The 22,930-nt window shown below is 38.2% G+C and overlaps 1 long non-coding RNA gene across 1 annotated transcript in view; it reads right to left on the bottom strand.

Annotated features, from left to right (window-relative positions):
* Window positions 1–22,930, bottom strand: part of LOC124163419 — a 170,524-nt gene that overhangs the window by 72,909 nt on the left and 74,685 nt on the right. Inside the window, exon 3 of the long non-coding RNA XR_006865769.1 lies at window positions 16,250–16,298. This is a non-coding gene — a long non-coding RNA (uncharacterized LOC124163419). The remainder of the gene's footprint in view (window positions 1–16,249; window positions 16,299–22,930) is intronic.

The following is a 22,930-nucleotide window of genomic DNA, read 5'->3' as shown; positions in this document are numbered from 1 at the left end:
AATGGGGATTAATATACAGCAGAATTAGAGGGGACTGTATGTTGGCCATTTACCAAGACTCTCACCAATATAGCATGGCCACTTAAAAAGAAAAAAAAATGAAAATTTGTTTAAAAAACGTCGTCATCACTCGAAAACGTTAAGCGAGTCGTGAGTTTCCATGACCCGGCCCGCGTAGCAGAGCCTCGGCCACAGGTTCATAAAATTTGCGTAACTTGGTCTCGCAAGCAGATTTTTTATTTTTCTTCAGTTATAACTACACAACACGTCATCATGTCTCTATTATGAACATATTTTTCAAACGCTAGTTTCGCTCTACGTTCTGCCAAAAATAGCGTAAAATAAGTGTCCGCCATTTTGTAACGTAAGGGTTCCTAAAATCGGTTCAAAATCTTCTAAAACTAAGTTAAATTCAAGAAAAGATATTACATTAATAGATGAAACCATTTTTTTATTGACTCATTTAAGTAGTGTTAGCAGGTACTTCATTTGTAAGATTTTCCAAGAAAACCGAAAAACGCCGTTCCCCAGAAAGTTTTGACATGTTTGCATCTATATGACTAGAAAATAGCGAATTTACATGGAAATTTACCCCGTTCATTTATTGAAAATAATTTTTGAATATTGTTGCATAGTTTCAGGCACCTATCTCGGAAGGCGTCACTTCTGTATTTTGTCCTAATTTTTCGATGATTTAAGCTCACTGTGCATGGGTACGAGCCTCGTGGAAATAGTCCCGTTTTTTTTTACGATGAAGAATCTAATAAATTAGTAAGTTTGAAAAATACAACGCTGGAGTGTAATTCAAGCCCAATTTATCTATTAAAGTCTCCCATCATTAAAAAGAAAACCCTTATGAAAAATCAAATTAATTGCTACGTGGAAAAATGCTTCATGACAGGAAATCGACTCATGACTCGTAGAATTATGGCTTTCTGTGTCACTGCACGGAGCACCACTCCATCCAGGCTTCTAAATCCTGATGGAAATTTTAATGATTTCCCATGAATGTGGGTATAACAGCCCGGGTGGTCAAAGATCTGCGGTTTTATTCCCAGAAAATTCCCTTGAAATTTTATTCGAAGATATTTTCAATGTTAATTGGATTGGCGTTCATTTAGCTACTGTAATTCACCAAGCGTACATCGAGGAAGACTTTACCTCATGATTTCTGGGTTGAATAATGAGATGATGGGGCTCTATTCAGTCCATTATATAATGAGCAATTAAGAGATGGATACAAAGTGAAACAGGGTCAATCAAAATCATATATTCCTTCAACTGGAATGATGTCCAGAGTCAAAGGGCGGAGCATTGAAACTTACAACTCCATCTAATCAATGAGAAGACCTGTTAGTCTAATTCGATACGGTAGCAATGTTAGAGAGTAGGAGGGTTTTGGGCGAACCCTTCGAAGGATACAACGCACCGGGGCCGGGAACCAAACCAGTGGCTTGTACGCCCGATCACCCGGGGAGGGGCTGGAGGGGAAGGGAAAAGGAAAAGAGGCGCCTCCGTGATAGGAGCCCATCGACGCCCCTGGGGTAGGATAGGTTTGGAAGGAATGGAATGGGGAAAAACACTTCAACGCTATAGAAGCGAAGAAGGCCCTACTATTAGCGAAACCAAGCATAAGCAATTAATGTTCCAGCGATTCTAGTGGATTTTCCTATGAGGAAGAAAAATCCAACGATCGAATCGCTAGATAGGTAGCAATGTTAATTGAATTTATGAATCACTCATGTTAGTTTTAATAACGAGTTTCGAATGGGAAGCAGCCACTCAGTAAATTAAAATATTACCCGTGCCAATCGAAGCACGTCAAACTAAGATACCAAAACTATGATATTTCATGCTATACGGCTATGCCTCATGGTATATTTTTTATCCAAAAATTTCAAACGAAAGTATAAATACTTCACTTATATACGTTTTGAGGCCGTGTATCCGTGTATTAGAGTCCGGTCTGGTATCCCGAGATTATTATTAAAAGTATTTTACCGATTAAAGTGCGAGTATGTTTCCATGGAGTACTTAAGAAGTATTCTGGCGCCTCCCCTTCCTTCATGTACTTCCGTCATCAATTCACAATAGAGCCTTCTCCATCCTATTCCACCTAAATATCCTATTCTCTTCCTTCCTGTCCCTCATTTCTCAACATTCTACCCTCTAACACTTGACTTATCGCGTGATGGACCGCGAAAAAAATGTCCGTGTAGCCTCAAATTCCGACAAATTTGAAGACTTCCCACCCATTCTGCCAGCGAGGGGTCGAAACTTCAAGGTAGTTAACTCATTTCAGTCGTATAATTTGCAAAAAAGGACCGCGTTCATTAAACTGGCAATGAGTGAGAAATTCACACCCGAAAATCCGACTTATCACTATCCACAATCGCGCCGGGGGGGAAATAGGAGGTAGTTCTATCGGCTATAGAGGAGTAAAAAGAAGTATCAGAGCCTTAGTACTTGAGGACGAAGCGATGCTGACAACCACGATTGAAGAGAAGTCATTAGGCTATCAGGTAAGAGAGAGGGAGAAAATAGGACCCGTGGATAAATTGAATGACGGTGGGCATTATGCTGAGTGGAAGATAACAGAATCGGGGAATAGGGGCCTGCGGGAATGAACACTATAACTGCCTCGTGTCCCCCAACATGCGAAGCTAGCTCAGAAAACGAACAATAATAACAATAATGGTCATTCGATGAAAGGCGAGGGTAGGAAATTTCTATAAGAGATTAATATTAGCCAGAGGGTGACGAGTGGCGAAGGCATCATAAACGAAAGAGTAAAGAGTAGCTGGGTTGCCTCCTGCAGATTAAATTACACTATCCATATTCCCTCGACTCATGCTCAAGCCGCCATCTCTCACTGAGCCCCTAGGTTTTTCCTACCTGAATACCACCACTCCCACTCAAGTCCCTTAATGATGCAAAGGCAGGGACAATATTTTTTAAATATTGCTACCAAATGATGATACTGATGTGCAGAAATAAGTCGCACTGAGGAAAGTATTCTGTGGAAGGAAACCAACTTGCTGTTTCATATGCGGAATTTAACTTCCACATTGTTGATCCTCACATTATTATATCCACTCCTCCTCTTCCGTCAAATAAAGCAGCTATACAGATGCAAAGAAAAATCCTTACTTCACCACATTCCCTTGAGAGAGCCACCAGCATCGGTCAGGAAACGTTGAGGCCACCCAAGCGGAGACGCAGCAAAATAGCCCAAAAGTTTTTAATCACCGTGACGACCCCCCACGAAAGTTTTGATGAAGAATTATAGAGATAATAATTTTCAAGCGTTCACCATTCTCGTGTCCCCCAACATGCGAAGCTAGCTCAGAAAACGAACAATAATAACAATAATGGTCATTCGATGAAAGGCGAGGGTAGGAAATTTCTATAAGAGATTAATATTAGCCAGAGGGTGACGAGTGGCGAAGGCATCATAAACGAAAGAGTAAAGAGTAGTTCAGGAGGGATCTCAAATACTTCAGGAAGTGTTAGGGGAGAAAATTTTAAGTATTTTTGTCCATAAACATAGGGGTCGCAATTCCTTAGCTATTAGGCTTTGGCAACGCAAACATTTTTGTGAATGCACTTTATGTACGATTGCTGGTGATTTTAATTATCTAACACAATTAATCCCAAAATGGGTGAGATCGCACATTCGCATTGCTGATATCCGCTCAAAGCTCTCGTCTAATTTATAAAATATTAATTGCTATAGACAATTATAATCGCACATTTTCTTCCAACCTTAATTACTTAATATCCTCAACAATCAAATTATTTATTTATAAAGTATTTATTAAAATGTCGAAAAGGCTGGATACCCAAGAAAAACCGTTTTCATCGTGACTGCATCCAAAGAAATGTTTGCGTTACCATATCTCAGTAAATAAGGAGTTGCGACCCCACAATCATGGACAAAAAATCTTAAAATTGCCTCCTCTACCACCTCCTGAAGTATAACAGATTTCTCCTGAAACAGCCTGCATATGAGCTGCGAATTTCAAGAGGATAAGGTAATTTTAAGAGAGTAATTCGACTCAAAAAAAGACAAAATACGACCGGTCGAGAGGAAGTGATGCTTTCTCTAAACACACGTAGGTACTGTCTGGCCTTCTCTCCTTTATCCTCTTCGCTCCCCGAGGGGACCCTCCCTGTAAACGTTATACGCATGCATCGGTACGAACAGTTAGGCGGGCATGTTCCTCTTCTTCCCCAAAACATCGCCCCCTTCCTCCGTGGAAACATCGGCCCGTGACGGCGCAAATGAGGTCGACCCAGTGAACGGACTACCCAACGATCTAAGCGCTACTCACGACCGTACTCTCAAATCCTGCCTTCGCTGAAATGCAATAGCTCTTATTTTTTTATGCGATGCCGAAGCGAATATGTTTCTTTCATGTGCTAATACCCGATTTATGACCTCTTTTTTGTGCGAATTAGTTAGATGTAAATTATAACGCGTGAAGGGTTGTCCTACATTACAGGGTCCGTAAGAGCAATTACATCATGACAAAATAAGTTCTCGTATTAATTTCAAATTAATCCAATTTAGACCTAAGAGCAATAAATCGCAACAAACACTAGTCGATTATGGACGAACTATTTTCAAGTTTGTCATCGCACTAATTTGAGCAACAATAATAATTTCATAACTAACTCATAAAATAGCAATCATAATTAAAATATGAATTCTTCTGCAATTGAACAATATCTACCTCAATTACACAATATTATCAAAGTAGTTGAAGGAATAAAAACTTTGCTTTTTCTACATTGTTAGTTATTTGGTCCGACCATGGTTTCGTTACAGCGTTTTACAACTAAGTTCGGCGTTCGCCAGAATTCAGCAGAAATCAGTACATCTATCAGTAAAAACTAGTGCACAGCATTTTAAAAATAATTAAATCGTCCGTTTCTGTTTCGAGGGAAAGGTAGGAAAGTTAATCAATTCTACGGAAGCAATGTGAAATGAACCTTTAAAAGGGGCGGAATGGTGACTTGTAATGGGGTGGCATTGTTTGGAAACGAACTGCGAGGGTATGAAAAAAGGGTAGGGAAGAGCGGTCAACGCTCGTCGTGATGTTTATGCCTCCTCAGTCCTTTATTTTTTTCTCTTCCTCCGCAGCGGAGCAATGTGATAGCGGGCTGGGATAAAGTTCGAGCACGCGGGAATAATGATTCCAAGGTGGGAGGCTATAAATCCTTCTGCGGTAAAGTGATCAGAGTTCTATGTTTTACTGTCCATAGTAAAGAGACGACGTTCTTTTATGACTTATTTTTAAGTCTTTGACCTACTCTTTGCGAAATAGGGAGCAGGTTATGGGGGAATAAAAAAATGTCTAGGGAACTCATGATTTGCCGCAAATTACGATTATGAAGTTTTCACGTGTAGGCTTTATTCCGTTCTTACTCTGCACGCATGATTCAAAGGATTTGACATTAAATTCTTACAATCAAATTATATTTCTTATATAATTTTACCATTAAAAGGTGCAATTCGGAAATCAGAAACACGCAAATACCAATGACTTTAGGATCTTTGTTTTGAGCATTATGCGAATATCATTGGTTTGCGAGAGACCAATATGATAAGTATCATGCATAAAAAACATTTATAATCAAAGATCATCACAGGAAAGAAATAATCTGGCAAGTTATGCAAAGTTTATTTGAAAATCTGTATGCTAAGTTACAACTTTCTAGCTAAAAAAAATCGGTTTTGAGATTTTGGCCAGCTTTTTTCGATTCTAGCCCACTGTGCAACGTGACATCTCAAATTCATTGCTTTTCAATACTTTTCCTCACTAATTTAAATAGTTTTCAGTAAACACTAAGGATAAATGTTTCACACTCGGCTTATCTTCGTGCTGCAGCTACCAACATCAAACCCCCAACCTCGGCATTACCATAAAAAACAGAAACGTTTAGCGAATGAAATATTGACACATGAAATACCTATATAAAAGTCCTGATGCTCACCTTCTTCAAGGGCAACAAATTTACTGAAAATAAAATACCCAATCACAATAAACAACATGTGAACAGATGGTATCGTCGGAATCAGCCAATCGCGGACCATCACGGCACTCGGTTTTTGCCATTTCACTCTTGGTCGTACGCGCAGGAAGCTGAGAATCGCCCTTGCATTTATATATATAAATGTTATGTTTACTCTGACGTAACATCACGATGACTCACGACCTAGAGGCCGACCCGTGTATCAAGCGGCACCGATCTTTTTTTGTGGAAACTACGAGCGGTCTCTCCTCCGCGGCGTGATATAGTTCCCGCGGGCGACTAATGACGTGGAGCCGGTGGCGTGGCGCGGTTTGTTGGACTTTCCAAGGGGGCCGCCCGAGAGCTCTCCCGCCTCGATTCGATCTCCGATGCATACGTACTCTCCTGCTCGTTCGTTCGTACGTTCACTTTTTGTTCTCGGCCCTCTCTTGACCCACTCGACTGTTTAATCCGTGCCACTTCTTCCTCATCTCCCCCCCGGACCCCCTCGCCTCCCTCCCCCGCGTGTACTCCATCTCGACTCGTGCCCTCCTTTAAGAGATTAAGACTCGCCTCTCTGTGCTCTCTCGCCTCCCATCTCTCCTACTCACATCCTGCTCTGCTCATCCCTTCTGTCGAGGAGACTTCATAAAGGTGGATGCACCAGTTCGCCTCGTTAAAGCGTGATTTTTGTAGACACTTTAATCAGGTTTCTCAAAAATGTCCGCAGCACGAGGATAAATCCAGTGTGAAACATTTATCCTCGATATTTTCTACAAACTATTTAAAATAGTGAGGAATAGTATTGAAAAGCCATGAATTTGAGATATCACGTCGCACAGTGGGCTAGAATCGAAAAAAGCTGGCCAAAACCTCAAAAACGATTTTTTTGAGCTAGGAAGTTGAAACTTCGCATAAATATTTTCAAATAAATTTTGCATAACTTGCCAGGTTATTTCTTTCCTGTTCCCTCACATTATCAATATAATTGAGGTCAAAGTTGAACAAATTTAGAGAAACATCCAATGATAAAAACTGTATTGTGACGAAACATAGTGCTATAAAGTTGCTGAGGCTGGGAAGTGAAGACCATGGATCATGGATCGCCCATACCCAAAGAGATAGTTTGTTTGCACTCAATGAAAGAAGCTTTTCCGTGTACCTCATGCATTGCCCAGCGATTGCATAATAAGAGTCATTCGTAGCAATATTGATTAATTTTACTTTCTGGTAATTATTTACTGTCACTCTTATATCTATTATCCAGATATAAAAGTGAATGCGGCCATATCGCATCCACACGCTTGCCGCGTCGTTGTACTCTCCGCCGCTGGCGGCCAGAACCGGAGTCGACCGCACACTCGAAAAAACGATGTAAAATTCGGGGTTGCAAGTTGTTTCAAGATTTTACTTTAGATTCACAATGTAGAATTTTCATAGAACGACATGGTATAATTCACTTGACGTAAGTCAGCGGAGGTATCTACTTTTTCTCTACGTTTATCTAAAAAATTGGCTGAAAACAGGCTTCGCCATTTTGTTATATATCTATGGTTCATGATGAAAAAAATGTTTGAAAACCCTCCAAAAGGAAGAAAAAGAAGTGGCAATTAAGATGATATAACTGTTTGGTCAATAAAACCATTCATGAAACGAAGTTAAAGTTGGCTACTTTTAGAAAAAAATCGAGGGTGTAGTTTTTGGCTAAATTTGATCAACCTTGACCTCATAGTGTGTCAATATTGTTAACGCGAATGCACAAGAAATAAATAATCTGGAAGTTATGCAAAATTTATTTGAAAATATATATGAGAAGTTTCAACTTCCTATCTCAAAATAATTGTTTTTGAGGTTTTGGCCAGCTTTTTTCTAGCCCACTGTGCCTCGTCACGAATATAAATTTCGAAAAAAAGGTAATTGCACTTTTCCACAATTTATTTTGATGCATACAACGCGTTATCGCGTTCCGTTTAATCTGGTACTAGACCACCTTCTGACCACCTTCCATATATATTGAATTTTTATAACCCTTTGCAGTCCACCTTCTTTACTCAAGCAGTATATTCCAAATTAATTTTTAGGAAAGAATAAATAAATGGCAAGATTGATTTTTGATTTTAAATTTTATTATTTTAGTGTTTAAAGTAAAAAGTCCATTGGTTGCACTGTCCTGCATGTTCAATACATGAGTTTATTCTTTGAAATTTTTACTTCTTGCACCAGATGATGTTCTAGTCTTGTACCAGATGATGACTCTGTGAGACGACACGCGTTGTACGTATTAAAATAACTGTGGACAAGTGGAATGCCATTTATTTCGTTCTGCCGAACTTTCACTACATCCCGCCTGAAGCAGTTGAATTTAATAATAACCCTTATTCTAGCTTCTTTCTCGGTGGAATTCGGATCGCTTTGCTCAATATGGGCGCGTTTTATGAAACCATTTAAATATGCCGTGTGTGGGTGACAGAACTTCTAGAGGCCGAGTGAATAACCTTCTATTGTAATATTCGTGCCTCCTGCTATCCCTCCCGCACTCACCTCATCTTACAGCTCCGACCGATCGCAAAAGGTGGCTATTTTTAGCCGCGGCGGCGCTAAATGATACGAGATATTCCGAGATTTGTCCGATGAGTTCTCGTTTATTGCCGATATACATTTCTGGTCTGCTTCTATTCAATATATTTCGGTCTGAAACGGTTCTAATTTTCACACGAGAGCCTAAATATTCAGCACGGGAGTCGCCAGAGAATAATACTTAGTGTGGTTGCATCAAGATTTATTGAAATGCTTTTATCATCATGATCATGAGCTTTCTCTGTCGGGTTTGATATCCTGAACTACTTTCCCACTGCATTCAGGTAAACATTGGACGGACACTTGAACAAAATTATCTCTGAACTCTATTTTCGCTAGAATATATTCGTGGAAAATAAATTAGAGTTAAATACATTTTTTTAACGATTTACCATTTTACATTTTACGATAAGGTTAGCCTAGTGATTTCAACGAAATGTTTTATAACATTGATTTCGAAAAAAGATTAAATACAATACTAAAATATCTATATGCTCCATCAGTAAGAGGCGATTATTGTTTTATATGCATATGCTGGCAGTCTTTTTGCAATAGATATCGGCATCATCATCTTTTATGTTGGAATTACACTACCATATGCCATGGGTCAATATTATTTTACATCAATTCCTCTTTGTTTTCTTGCAAACTCACGCTTACATAAGTTTAGAACTGCTTGTTTAAGCTTGGTCGGACGGAGATGAATATATTTTTAAGTGCTCATTTGGGAACTGAAGGCCCATATTCACTAAATGTGTTCCACTGAAGGTCTGGCAAGCTTCCTGCATCTTTCAAATTCTAAAAAAAACACTAAGAGTCTTGAACTTCACCCAACAACCTTGGGATTTTCGCTATCCGTTTTCTCAATGGTTTCATTCAGTGTCAAGGTGAATAATAGCAAAAATCCGTGAAACTGAGGAATAAAAAAATATTGCTAACGTTAATGAAGTACTAGAGCATGACAAAAAAGACGAACCATTAAAATAACCAGAATTTAAAGGGAAGAGCTAGTAGTACCTGTATTAAAGATTCTGGTTTGCATTTGATTTATCCTGAATTTATACTGAAAAATGAACATCCCTGACATTCAGCATTCATAGGGTAACTTAGGATTTTCAAATCAAATGTCAACTATGATAAATAGCTTGAACACATAATTAACACCGAGAGTAGTTTCAGTTCCTACTGCCATTATGAAAGAAGTGGATAAAATACTACAAATGGCAATTGCAATGACTTCCCACACTTTATAGGAACGCAAAAATAAATCTTGGTTTTGAACCCGCTACCAGAAATGATGCAAACACAGAACCACTGGATTCTGACATCTCGGTCACAGTTTCATTTAGCATTTTAAACTATTATCTCAAAGAAGTAAACAATTGTATGATCTCAGGTTTTTTCCCATATTTTTTATTTTTTTTTAAAGCTGGCTATAAGCATCTTCCACCGTTTTTAGGCTTTGCTTTTTCCCACTTTTTCACGTGGAAGCTTTTGGTAGCCCAATAAATCTCACTTACGAAAAAAAATTGAGAAAAATAAATTTACGGAACATTAAAAAAATTAATTAAAAACACCAAGTTTTCATTTAAACAGAAAAAGAAGAAAATAAACCACCGTGCCTTTGCGCAAGGTCCCACGGATAAAAAATACGACACGTTCAGAACGAAAAACGTGGTGCGCATCCATTTTAACCGCTAAAGTCAAATTCTTTCTCTCTTAAATTTCATTAGTACAATCCAAATAAAATATCACATGCGTGATGCTGAATTTATATCAGTCCAATGCCGAATTTAAAGCGAATTCCACCACGTTTTTCTTTTTGAACATGCAGCCTTTTATCGGAAGCCCTAATAAGAGTAGGATAGAAAAGGGGCCTCATGAAAACATTGATAAAAAGACGGAACAACCTTATAGGCAATATCTTCATACATGATGGCCTGAAGAAGACATTTGTCGAGAGACAAGGAAGACTTCGAATGAAATACATGGCGCAAGTAAAGAAGGATGTGAAAGAGAAGAAATACGTAGGTGGGAAAAGATTAGCTGATAAGATAATTGAGTGGAGAGCTGCGTCAAACCAATCATAGGATTTTCGACCGGTTTTGTTGTTATTGAGTCTTTTATCTGTAAAATTTTAGCCTAGAACCTTTGGCCACATAGGTTGGTTTAATTCATATAGTTCGAATAAAAACGTGTTTTTTTAAAATGAATCTATTAATTTTTGATTACATAGTAGTCGGTAAACTACGATTATTTCAGACGACACTGTCTTAAGTACTCCATGGAACCCTAAATTAATTGGTAGAATACTATAATAATAATATTGACCATAATAATAATGATAATAATAAATTTATTACAATATTAAATTTATGTGAGACGCGGCCATCCATCTCTCCTTGCACATGTCTCTCCTGCTCGCGCTGTGCCAACCTCTCATCTATCCGAGCTTTCACCCCGGGGATCGAATCACCCCCGTGTCTCTTTAAGGGAACCAGTTTTTTTTTTTAATTTTCCTTCACGCCTTCGCCTCGATGCAAGTCGACCTCTCCAGGGCAATGACCACGGCATGGCCATCCCCCCATCCCCACGGCATGGCCATTTCATGCTATTGGATTGGGTGCATTCGCGCGAGTGATGATGATCGTCAACACACGTTGAAATTTACTTTATCCGGAGTTCATCCCGTATATTCTCCGATAAAACTACAACTACGTGCCAGCACGTCTCACCTTCTCGTGTGAGTTAATTATTTCACACCATGAATCATTGAAGATAAAATTTGTGGATCGAAATCTCCTCCATTGAATATAAACGTGTCTGACGGATTATCTATAAAAGATTTCGAGAAAATAAAGTAAAATAAAAATAATATAACCGTTGTTCATATAAATAATCAAATGAGCATTTCATGATTGAGTTCAAACTGCATGCATGCTTCCATCATACGTACCAGCAGTTTGAACTCAATATAATATATATATAACTCAATTTAGATTAACAGCGAAATGAAGTCACCACCAAAACGTTCTCGTACGTCATGACTGTAATTAAAAATTAATGTATGTATTCTTAACGCTACGCTGTCTTGTGTATCTCGACGATAACAAAATCCCTGGTTATGAGATTTTCCCGGAGCTCAATGGGAAAAAAAGGGGTTATGATAAAATATTGCGCGCACTTAGGGTCATAGATAATAACGGTTGACATTGACGAAATAACATACTTACAATCGACGATCTGAAAGACCTAGAGGAATGCCGATGTAGACCGGATTTGATCATAAAATAATTTATCAAAATTATCGCGGTTACATAATACTGGAGGCCTTATGCTTGGCCAAAAAATATCATCTGAGAGTTAGAATTGTGGGTAATTTTTTTGATCTAGTTTCATAATTAAAAAATCATCTTGATCACACAATAATTTACTCCGCCATATCCCATTTGAATATTTCTGCCTCATTTCTTCGGAAGTTTCTTATCTTATAATCGGATATTATACTGTTTCTCAGGATTCTAAGAGTGGTTCACATGGCAGATATTACGGCTTACAACAAGAAAAACAATCCTATTCAAAACGTTGCAGATGAAAATAGCACTTCGTTTTTGAAAGAATATTGGATCGAGTCATTGAGCTTGAATAGTTAGGAGAAAAGTGATAACTCCGACAATAAGAGGGGTTCTTATGGTTTACATTTACGCAAAAAAACAATAATAGAAGTGTGAGGCATTCATCTTCGATAAAAACCCGAACGTAATTAGGAATTATATACCTGGTAATGTATTTCGGAGGAGCAGAATTTAAGTCGCTGGGGAGAGTCACGATTTATGGCCTCATAAACATGCATGTGGCTGCGTACGTCTTGGAAAGGAAACCAAGGGCCCGTGCTGGTCCTATCGATTGGACGAAAAAAGTCAATGGTGCAGGTACCATGGAAGAGGAGATTAAAGTGGGTTTTCGCGTCTTTCAGCACAACACCTTTCTCCAAGACTGAAGAGAGCTCCGACTGTTGTTGTTCGACTTGCATGGCGCCATGAGCATCCCTAAAAAATCGAATAATCCTTAACCCTTTCCAAATACTACTATTCCTTTTTCAGTGGTGACCACCTAAACTCGTTAAAGGTATCCTACTGGTTATGATAGACTCACATAAAATATTTTGCGAATCTTCCTGTCTGTCCCTCTACCCAAATTGAATTTCCCTCTTCCAATTCCCAGCGAAGCCTGAGTAATCCCTTCTATTATTCTATAAATCCTATGTTTATTTCAAAGAGGTTGTTCTTTATTACACTCATTAATTACTCGCTCAATTTACAACCTCTTGTCACATCCAAAAGTTTCTTCCCGTCTCCCACTAAGTCTGGTAATTTGTCTTCTTCTTCCACTTCACATTTTCTATGCTCCTCCACACGCACACCTCGAACATCTTCACTTTTTCCTCTTAAACGTGGAGCTAAAATTACCTTACTTTTCCAGACTTCCATGACAACTTGCACATTCTTCCGGACTGGTTCACAGCACATGTTTTGAGCAATATTCATATTATTAGGTGATTTAAATTTTATTAGTGCCTAACCCAAAATCTAATCAAGCAAAAATGCATAAAACGAATCAAAACACCTATCAAGTATCCTATATGCCTACATCATTTTGAAATTGGAATATTATAAAATTGAACTTCTGCCTATGCTTGGATTGATGAGAGAAAGTAATCATTATAACTTAACAGAAAACACGATTTTTTTTCCAGATAAATTAACCACTTTCCTTAAATTCCGCGATTTTACGCATACAATTAAATTCCCCGACTCCACAGTTTCTTTCAGGAGTGTGGCAACTCTGTTCATTCTCCTTTGTTTAAGTCTATTAAAAAAAATTCACCTTCAGTCTCCCCAACTGCTCTACTGAGAATAGCCGCAACGATCCCATATTTTCATCGCCTTAAAGCGTGGTTCTTAAAGGCTTTGCCTCCCCCAAGTGGGCGGTTTTTACTCCTTGTGGGTTGAAAATAAATGAAGGAGTCTTAGGTTCCTCTTGGAGTTAATTTTCTCGAACCGTGATTCTCAGACGCCCTGCCGTCCCCTTGCGGAATTTTCTTTAATCTCTGAGGAGCGAGGAGAATTGAGAACGGGAGACTCATCCAACAGGTTCACGAGCACATAAAAATAAATGAGGGGAATTGGAAAAGCGGCGTATTTGAAATTCGAAGGGATGGAATTACATCCGGTGTCAATATGCATTGTCTTCTATTATTAGTCATTAAGCGTAATAGCCTACAATACCTCCCGCGGTAACTATGCTTTTCTATTTCAGCAAAATCATAAGGCATCCTTATGTGAACCCGAGGGTCTCTGCGTTTTTTATTGACTCAGGTTGTACTCCGGCGCCAGGATGGTGCAGAAATTGCACTGATGCATGGAAATTTAATACCAGTTACTCATATATAATGAAAAAAATATCAGGACATCTGTTTTGCAACTGCTATTTTTACTATGCCATAGATAACCGTGTTATCATCATGCATAAAAAGCTTTTTTTATATTTTAATTGCATCAATTTTTCATCTGCTGAGAAAATCATATAGTGAATTCCAGTGCTCATGAAATTCCGGACCTTTAAAGGAAAAAATGGATGGCGATGAATATGTTTATTTATTTCACAGAACTCCCAAACACACTGATAAAATTTCCGAGAGGGCCAGACATGAATGCGATCAAATAATTGACCGCGTGTTGGGAACAATGAAATTGAATTCCTAACCTCCCTAAAATGTTTTATAAAACTCTTTCATCGAAACACGTGCAAGAATTTTAACGTTAAATATAAAATAGCTAATGTTAAATTAAAACAGAGTTCATTGTTTAAAGAATTACGGCATGGAATTATAACAAATAGTGACAAAATGTCGGTCGAAATTGAAAATCGATTTTTCGAGCGATCGATTTTCAATGGAAATGAAAAGATCGATTTTTCAGTAAAATTCGAAATTTGAACAAAAAGATCTTTTAATCGAAAGAAATCGACGGTCCAATGAAAAAACAGTTATACAAAAATATGCTTGTTATTCATTATAAAAACGATCAAATTAGGATTACGATACATGTTTGTGAAGTAGGAATAAATCTACATTGAATACATGCTTGAATTAGTAGTAAAAAATTTACTAATCTACCCGTATTAAAGTTTTGGAATCACCACTTTGAACCACTCGGCTTATCTAAAAATTTTTGAATATCAACTGATTGAGATTCCATCTTAATGATCCAGGGCGTTCCTTTCCAATTTTACCGGACTTAGAGAAAATATTTCGCATGGAACAGATGGCGTTATCATCGGCTAGTAGTGACGTTGCCGAGAACAAACAAAATGGTCAAGATAGACGTAGAAAAATCGAGTTTGCATCGTAAACCTAATGGCTTGATCTCGATTTCCTCGATCCATGACTATTAAAACTCGATTTTATGTTTTAGGTGAAATCGATTTTTCCATCACTAATTGCAAAAACTTACGACAGATAGGAGTTTATGCACAAATTGACTTAGGGCTACGATTCGGCTTACCTTTTATCACTAAGGACAGGGTCAAAAACTATAAAACTGTAAATTAACATGCAAAAATATTCGAGACAGAAAAAATGAGCTACACGATTGTGAATTTACGAAGATAGGACGAGGAAGATTACTGCTCAAAACCCTGACTGGCTACGCCGTCGAGCGGAGGGATAACCATAGCATCACCCAAAGATAAATTCTCGGGAATGACACACCACCGCAGTGTAGCCGGTCGCTGGCGAATTGCTCGCCTCGCAGGCCGGAGGGCGATGGAAGGGAAAGTGAGGAGGAAAGAAAAACCACGTCACACGCTGAGATGCAGGGGAGTCCCAGTACCCGGAATCCGTGGCGACTTCCGAGGAAGACTGAGCGGAGAGGAAAACCGAAGCCGGCCTATGTGACCTCCCAAAGGGAAGTTTCGATTTCCTTCGCGGAATTTCCCCTTGATACAAATTGGGTCCGAACGAATTTGTGCGATTCCTAGCGGCGCGATTTCCCAGTAATCCGTCAGATGAATATTAAGAACATGGGATGAAGGATTTGATTATTTTCTGGCGAATGGTGGCTGTGAACGTCTGTCGGGCTTACCACTCCATTTATGATAAATAACGGAAATGTAGTGCCTGGTGGGAAGACCGAAAAACATTCACAGCCAACATACAATGAAGTTGCGACGACACGATGGCCCCACGGTCCGAAAAATAGCCCGAATATTATATTTGTGTAAGCGAATAATATATGAAGTGTGTGTATGAACAGAATTTATAATTCTGTTCATACACACACTTATGAGATTCCCGTAATGTTTCTCTGCTCAACATTTTACTCGAGTTAACTCTAAAATTTTATTTTAAGTAGAATTAATAGTGCCCTCCCAGCAACTTAGGTATTTCTCCCAGGTATTTCCAAATCATTGACCAATTTTTATCTTTACACATTTCGTTTAAATATTTTAAATTGACATTGAATAGCATTCAGGAATGTACGCACAGGCAGAAAAGCGAGCAGCTATGATATATATGAAAAACTAGATCGACTCACTCTGATATTATATTATGCTAATAAATTTTTAGATATAAGTACTACTTTTGAATTACCTTTCAAACCCCATGTCTTCAATGTTTCTCTGTGAGTCTTGTCAAAAATCTGAAAAAAAACAAGATATACAGATGAGTTGCGTAATAAAAATAAATTTTATGAGAGGACTAAATAATCAATTCATTGCCACTACTATTATTTGGTAAAATTTACAATTAGTATACACTTCATTGGCTTAGTTACATGATTAGAGGTCGTAAGTGAATTAAATCGGTTTCATATAAATAAATTATATCTTGCGCTGATAATCTCCGAATAGGAAATAAAGATTAAACTTTGCTCAGTAAAGACACTGAATCGTCAACACAACCATCAGTCACCTTTTGCTACGATTTCTACAACCAGAAATTCCACACGTCAACAACCTACTACTCTTCAAACTAAATTATTTATGGAAGACTTTAAAAAAAGCTGTATCTATGTGATGAGCCATTCGATAACACCCGAGTTGTACGAAATATATCTATTTGATGAAACCACGTATAATTCAGGCTTTTTTTATTCCTGTAGTGGAAAGATCAATAATGTCTTGCAGAAAAAGACAGCATGATAAAAAAGAACAAGAAAAGGCACCAGATAAGCGCTTAAATTTCAAAGAATGAAGGTTTTATCGCTAATGTGAACATATTAACTGAAATAACCGAAATAACCAAAATAAAATAATTAAAAGCCTGAACTGAAAACCTTATGAGACATAACCGAAAACCATATGATAACTGAAAAATTATGAGTCATAACCGTTTTGCAGGGATGGCCTCTAAAAATACCAATGGGAGATCGCGATGCTGGTGACCTTAGACCACTTCCGATGTATGCAGCCTGATCCATAAAGCGAATGAGAATTTATTTTTCCTCGTATTTCGCTCGGTTTTAGGCCGTTTATATATTTGAAACATCATATAAGTTGTTTTGCGTTATAGCATATGTTATGCGTGGCATGGCCTTGGAAATTAAAACTTGGCGCTCTCATGGCCCAGACGGGCGTGGGTCGAAGTGTCGCATCCATTAGAGAATACAACAATGGCGATAAAAGTGGGCAGGAGATAGAAGGACAGGAAAAGAACAACTGGGGATATGGACCACTCTCCTTCGTCGTCAAGGACACACGCAAGATCATCTTTCATCCTATAGTTACAATTTTTAAAGCATTTACCTTCATGAGGTTCTGGGTTCTGGAGAGAAATGCCATTTACAAAATTTTCACCGAAAATAGGTAGAATTTCAATATTTAGAACACATTGTCAGAGCTCAGCTGGAAGACTAGTCTGCCACACACATCATATCCTCAACCATGACAAGCAAATTATTATGTTTATGGACGTCGTCGTGAAAAATGTACGAAAAGGAAATTGCCCAAACTCAGTTGTAGTTCACCCTTTATTTAAAATGAAGAATTTATCTAAAACCCCGGATTATCTTGGAAACAAAATAATTCAAATCTGAAAAGCGGCAAAAAACCTATGAAAGCACTGCCATTCTCCAGGATATAATTTTAATGAAGCCGGTTTCTTCATTTCAGCCGGTTTTAGCCGGTGCAATCCCGGTCATAACGAACGAAGCCAAGGACCCAGGTTAAGATTCCTTCTGAATTGCATAGGACTGTTTTTGGAGTGGTTTCCGTTATTAAATGAAGCATGGATGGTAGTTGTTTTAAATCTGCAGCGTGAAGTTCATATTAGTTACCTAGAAAAAAACCTCATCAGTGCCGCAAATCTATAAACAAAGGACTTCTGAATTTTCATGTACAGAGCAGAGCACTATGCTATACTGTTCATGATCCTTGCTGAAAATTTGACGTAGGCTTATTATATGTTTTCCCATAGTATCGTAGGCCTGAAATTCATTTTTCTTGTGTACGACCGTGGTCCGATTTTGGGTCTAAATGGGTTTTTATATTGCCATTTTTAAGAAATTACGGAAAGGTTATATCAGATTTTTCATCTCTGAAGAGATACATATCCAGACGTTAGGCATGGGGTCCCATATATGACAACACGAAATGAATGATCGTGTTCACAATTCCGAAAAATTCAAATGATTGCGTTCCAGCGAAATCACTAAAATGACAACGTTTTAAACGAAGACTATGCCCCACTTAGACATCATATTCATTGAATTTTTATTACGTTTCTCACAGAATGAAAGAGAGTATACAGAAATAATCACATTAGCTACGCTCATTACTTTATTTTCATTTGTATAACTGAATGCATTGGCCGTCAATGAAACAAATGCGCTTCTCTGCGGTTTCTGCTTTTGTTTCAATATGCTGCTATTGAGTGAAACTTCTCGGAAAAGTGGTTTAAACAGACTGAAATACAGTAATGAGTAATACGATACCATGCAAAACTGCGTAATCTTTAACTGACGCGGTAATTTCCGGAGATACAACCGATCTCGTGGCTCGCTAATTATAGATCTCCATCACTCTTTAGACGCAGATATATACGACGCCGCGGAACCACCATACCGCTCCTGGTGAGTGTCAGATCGGTTTATGGCGTTTCCGGTGCTAGACATTCTCCTCTTCGGAACCAGTGGCGCAGCGAGGGGGGGTTTTTGGGGGATAAACCCCCCCCCCCCAGAGCTCAGAGAAATTTTTAAGTTTAATCCATTTTACTCAATTGGATTGATATTACTAATAGAATAGTGTTAGGGTTAATACAATATCCCTCAGAAAGCCATAAAACTCACCATTTTGAACCGTTTTTCTTAAAATTCCGCAATTTATTAATCTCGCACCTACCGCTTATCCTGGTGGGTATTTCACATTCTCACACACCCCGGAATTAGTTGCACCTAAATACCCCCCAACCTTAATTCCTAGCTGCGCCCCTGTTCGGAACTGCCCCATTCCCAAAGCATGTTGAATCGTGGACCACGCAATTTTTATGTTAATAAAATTTCACCCACGCGGAATCTAAGATTGTCTTCCAATGTTCGCACTGTGACAGGTAAAAAATTGTGCATGGTATTTAATTTGTGGACGTAAGTATTTCACCAATACTATGAAAAATTCCACTCCTGATCCACCATCTCATTTCCTAAAGGGATATTTTTGAAACCCTTCATCTCCGTTCTCACGTACATCTCTTCAACTTATGCGTAAAGTTTGGCATACCTTTCTTCCCCGGTAATCATTCGCCGTCAGCACATGAAGAAGACTAAAATTCACTAATTATAATGAGAGCTGGTTGAATGAGAATATATTTCATGGAAACTTTTCCAAGCGTATGTTTTAAACATAATTCCCATTTGCATATTCTAATGGTGCAGGTCTATAAGGAACCACCTATATTTTTATTTTGAATTTCCTTCCAAAAATACCAATCCTATTCCTTATCAATCAATTATTTCAACAATCAATCAGTTTCATACTAACCAAAAATAAACTATTCCGTGATACCAACATCCTTTATTTTCATTTTGGATGTGAATTTTCCCGTACATCATTGTAGTTATTTCCAATTTAAAACTTTCACGCAGCATTTGCGAGCAATTATCTGATTTATGACAACATCTTTCTTTCTTATCAGTGTATTTTTTTCTCTCCAGGGAAAAGTTGTGATCAAGAGAAAGTTTCCTCTATTGGACTTCCGTTGGCGCAGAAATAAATAATGGGCCCCAAACTGCCTTCATGACACGATCCATGGTGAGTCACTTATTAATTACACCGGCATTAAATAAAAGAAATTGTTTACAGGTGCTGGAGTAAATAAACTGCATTAATTATTTCCCGGCGCTTCCGGTTTTTGAACTCATTTCCCTTGCAATAATTTCATCGCCCAAGCATTGTCGCATCTATAAAAAAATAACTAGGTACCCTCTGTTTACATGACGAGATGATGTTCACATTAAATTTTGCTGATCTGAAAGTTAATCATCCACATTTGAAACCTTACTTATATTCGCCATTAATGCGGAATACGATGAATTTTTACGTAAAAAAATTGAAAAAAAAATCCGCGCTCCCCGTTTCCACTCCATTCGCGTTTCCGCCGTGCTAGTAGAGTTTCCCCGCAGAAAATAAAAACTTCTGGCGCGGTGACAGATCGTAGCGTCATTTCCTTTAAGTAGTAACCGAGCAGCGTGCACCGGTGGGGGCGGGCGTTACGTAAGAGGAATGACACACGGGAGAATGCACGGGCGACGCGCGCACGCAATTTGAAACGGAAAGAAGAGAGCAGGCCAAGATTCCGCGTTTCCCTGAGTGATTGACGAATAGGTCGACTCAATGGTGCCCGGAAGCCTTCCCTTTGCGTCGCAATGATACGGACGGACAGCCTGGGATAAGCTAGAGGCACCGAAAGGAAAATTGTCTACAGCAGCGTTGGCCTCATAGCAGCCTAAATATAATTATAAATTTTTTCGTTCATTCGGAACAAAATGTCGCTTCAAGAATGGATCACGGTACTTCCACCCATTACATAGACGAATTACACTGTTGGGAATAAGAAACACATGAGTAAATTTAATGTGATTTTCTATCACATGTTAAAATTCGTATTACTTCACTGTAAAGCGTCTGTAAGTTATCATTCAGCACTGTATAGAACGGATGATTATTGAGCACGAAATTTATTCGATTACGAATGTTGAATAGGCAAAGACACTCCCAAATGATGAATAAGCCCACCAGTGATTTAAAATGGGTCCAACCGTGGCACACTATACCAAACTTTGTTTTGAAACTCGGGTCGTGCTTTTTCAAATGTATTAGTGAACCTAAAAAAGCTTATTATTTCATTTACCGTAGTGGAAAGGTTTCACACAGTTAAGCCTGAAATCATCAGTTGAGGACCTTAGAAGCTAAGGGGGATAAGTGCAATTTTTGGAGATAATTGCAGACAATGGTTGGCCGGGTACTCAATATTGCTGTAACAAAGAGATACATGTAAATCACTGAATCTGTATGCATATGCTAATCAGATGATGCATCATCCTTGTATATCTTTGTCACAACAGTATAGCGTATCCCACCAACCATTATCTGTACTTATCTCCAAAAATAAAAAATGGCACTTATTGCACTTTGCCTCTCGTCCCTTTGCCTCTAGGGTCCTCCGTTATACTTTTTATTTTTATTCCGCTGATTTTCCCAACTTCAGTACGATGGCGTCCGCAAAAAATACGTGGACAAGATGCCTTGCAATAAGAGCAGGCTTAAGCCAATCGATTCCGTAAACATTCTCACACCCCAGTCGACCTCTTTCACGTCGCCTTCAAGGTAAACCGCGGACAAGCGGAGACACATGGGGAGAGAGGGAGAAAAAAAATCTTCCATTTACTTCCATCTTCCTTCCTTTCATTCTTGCATCAACAGGTGCCCAACTTAGTCCGGGAACGAGCGATAACTCAGCGGCCGCCTGCTCCTCTCAATAACATCCCTCCAGCCAAGCGCGAGAGTTTTTCAGAGTTCTCCAATTGACTGTAAATTTTCAACACAATGTTGCTGTTTGTAATTTTCAGTAGTGTTCTATGTTTAGTTCTGTATCGCTGATGTTTTTATCTCGTTGGTTGGCAACGGAAAATATTTATTTATGTACATTCAGCAACATTACCTTCTTATATGATGGTCATTAAAATGAAGTGTCTATCGACCTCAGTTAAAGTCATATTATTCATTTACGCTATTAACAGTGTCTTCCAGCGGAAATAGAAATTAACGTTAAGAAAGTAGCAACAACGTTTAAATGTGAGACGATATACCGGATGCATAAGACGACATTATGAAGACTTCACATACTTTTTGTAATTAACCAGTTCTTGGCCCATAACCTTTTAGTTTCTTAACGTAAAATTATATTCCCGCTGGAAGACACAGGTTATAGCGTAAATGAACAGTAACACTTCAACTCAGATCGATTGACTCTTCATTTTAAAGTACATCACATGAGAAGGTATTGTTGCTGAATGTAAATATCGATGGCAAAGTTTTCAGAACACATATCTAAAAAATAGCAACTTGTCAGGAGAGAAAAAAAAGATTTATTTTTTTAATCGTTCATAATTTTAATTGAAATTAAAAACCAAAAATACACAAAACTGAAAAAGAATCATACTTTTGCAAACAAAAAGGTGTTTGAATTTTATTTTTTATTAACAGTATTAACTCAGACCGGCCAAATTTTGAGATACGTGTTGTTAGCACTTAGCCATCGATATGTAAATATATTTGGTCGTCAACCACCGAAGAAAAAAACATTAGCCATAAAGAGGTAAACATAGAAAACAACTGAAAATTACAAATAGCAACCCACAAAAACTTTACCAGGTGTGGCAAATAGGCAATCACCTTACAAAAGTCTATATATTTAAACGTTATTCATTCAAACGTCACAATTTCTCGTATCCATAAAAACTGAATGGTAAACCTTGAAAAATGTAAGGGTTTCCATTGATTAAAAATAAAAGATGATACAAGTTTTGGTGCGATCCCAGCGGTTAGAATAAATGAAATCATCTCGGGATGACAACCAAATTGATATTTGAGGTCAGCAATGGGCTGATCTGACTATCACTTAACTATTGAAGCCAAAAATCAAACACGGACAGAAGATCATTTATTAAATAAAATTAACGTTCCCAGTAAACTGTGCGAAAAGATTTTTTGAAATATTACTTCAGTCATCACTTTAAGAAGAAAAATGTAGTCCTGAAAACTCCGTCTCACTTTCCGC

The sequence above is a fragment of the Ischnura elegans genome, chromosome 1 (assembly GCF_921293095.1).
Source record: "Ischnura elegans chromosome 1, ioIscEleg1.1, whole genome shotgun sequence".
NCBI classification, from domain to species: Eukaryota; Metazoa; Arthropoda; class Insecta; order Odonata; family Coenagrionidae; genus Ischnura; species Ischnura elegans.
This window is presented reverse-complemented; position numbering and strand designations above follow the sequence as displayed.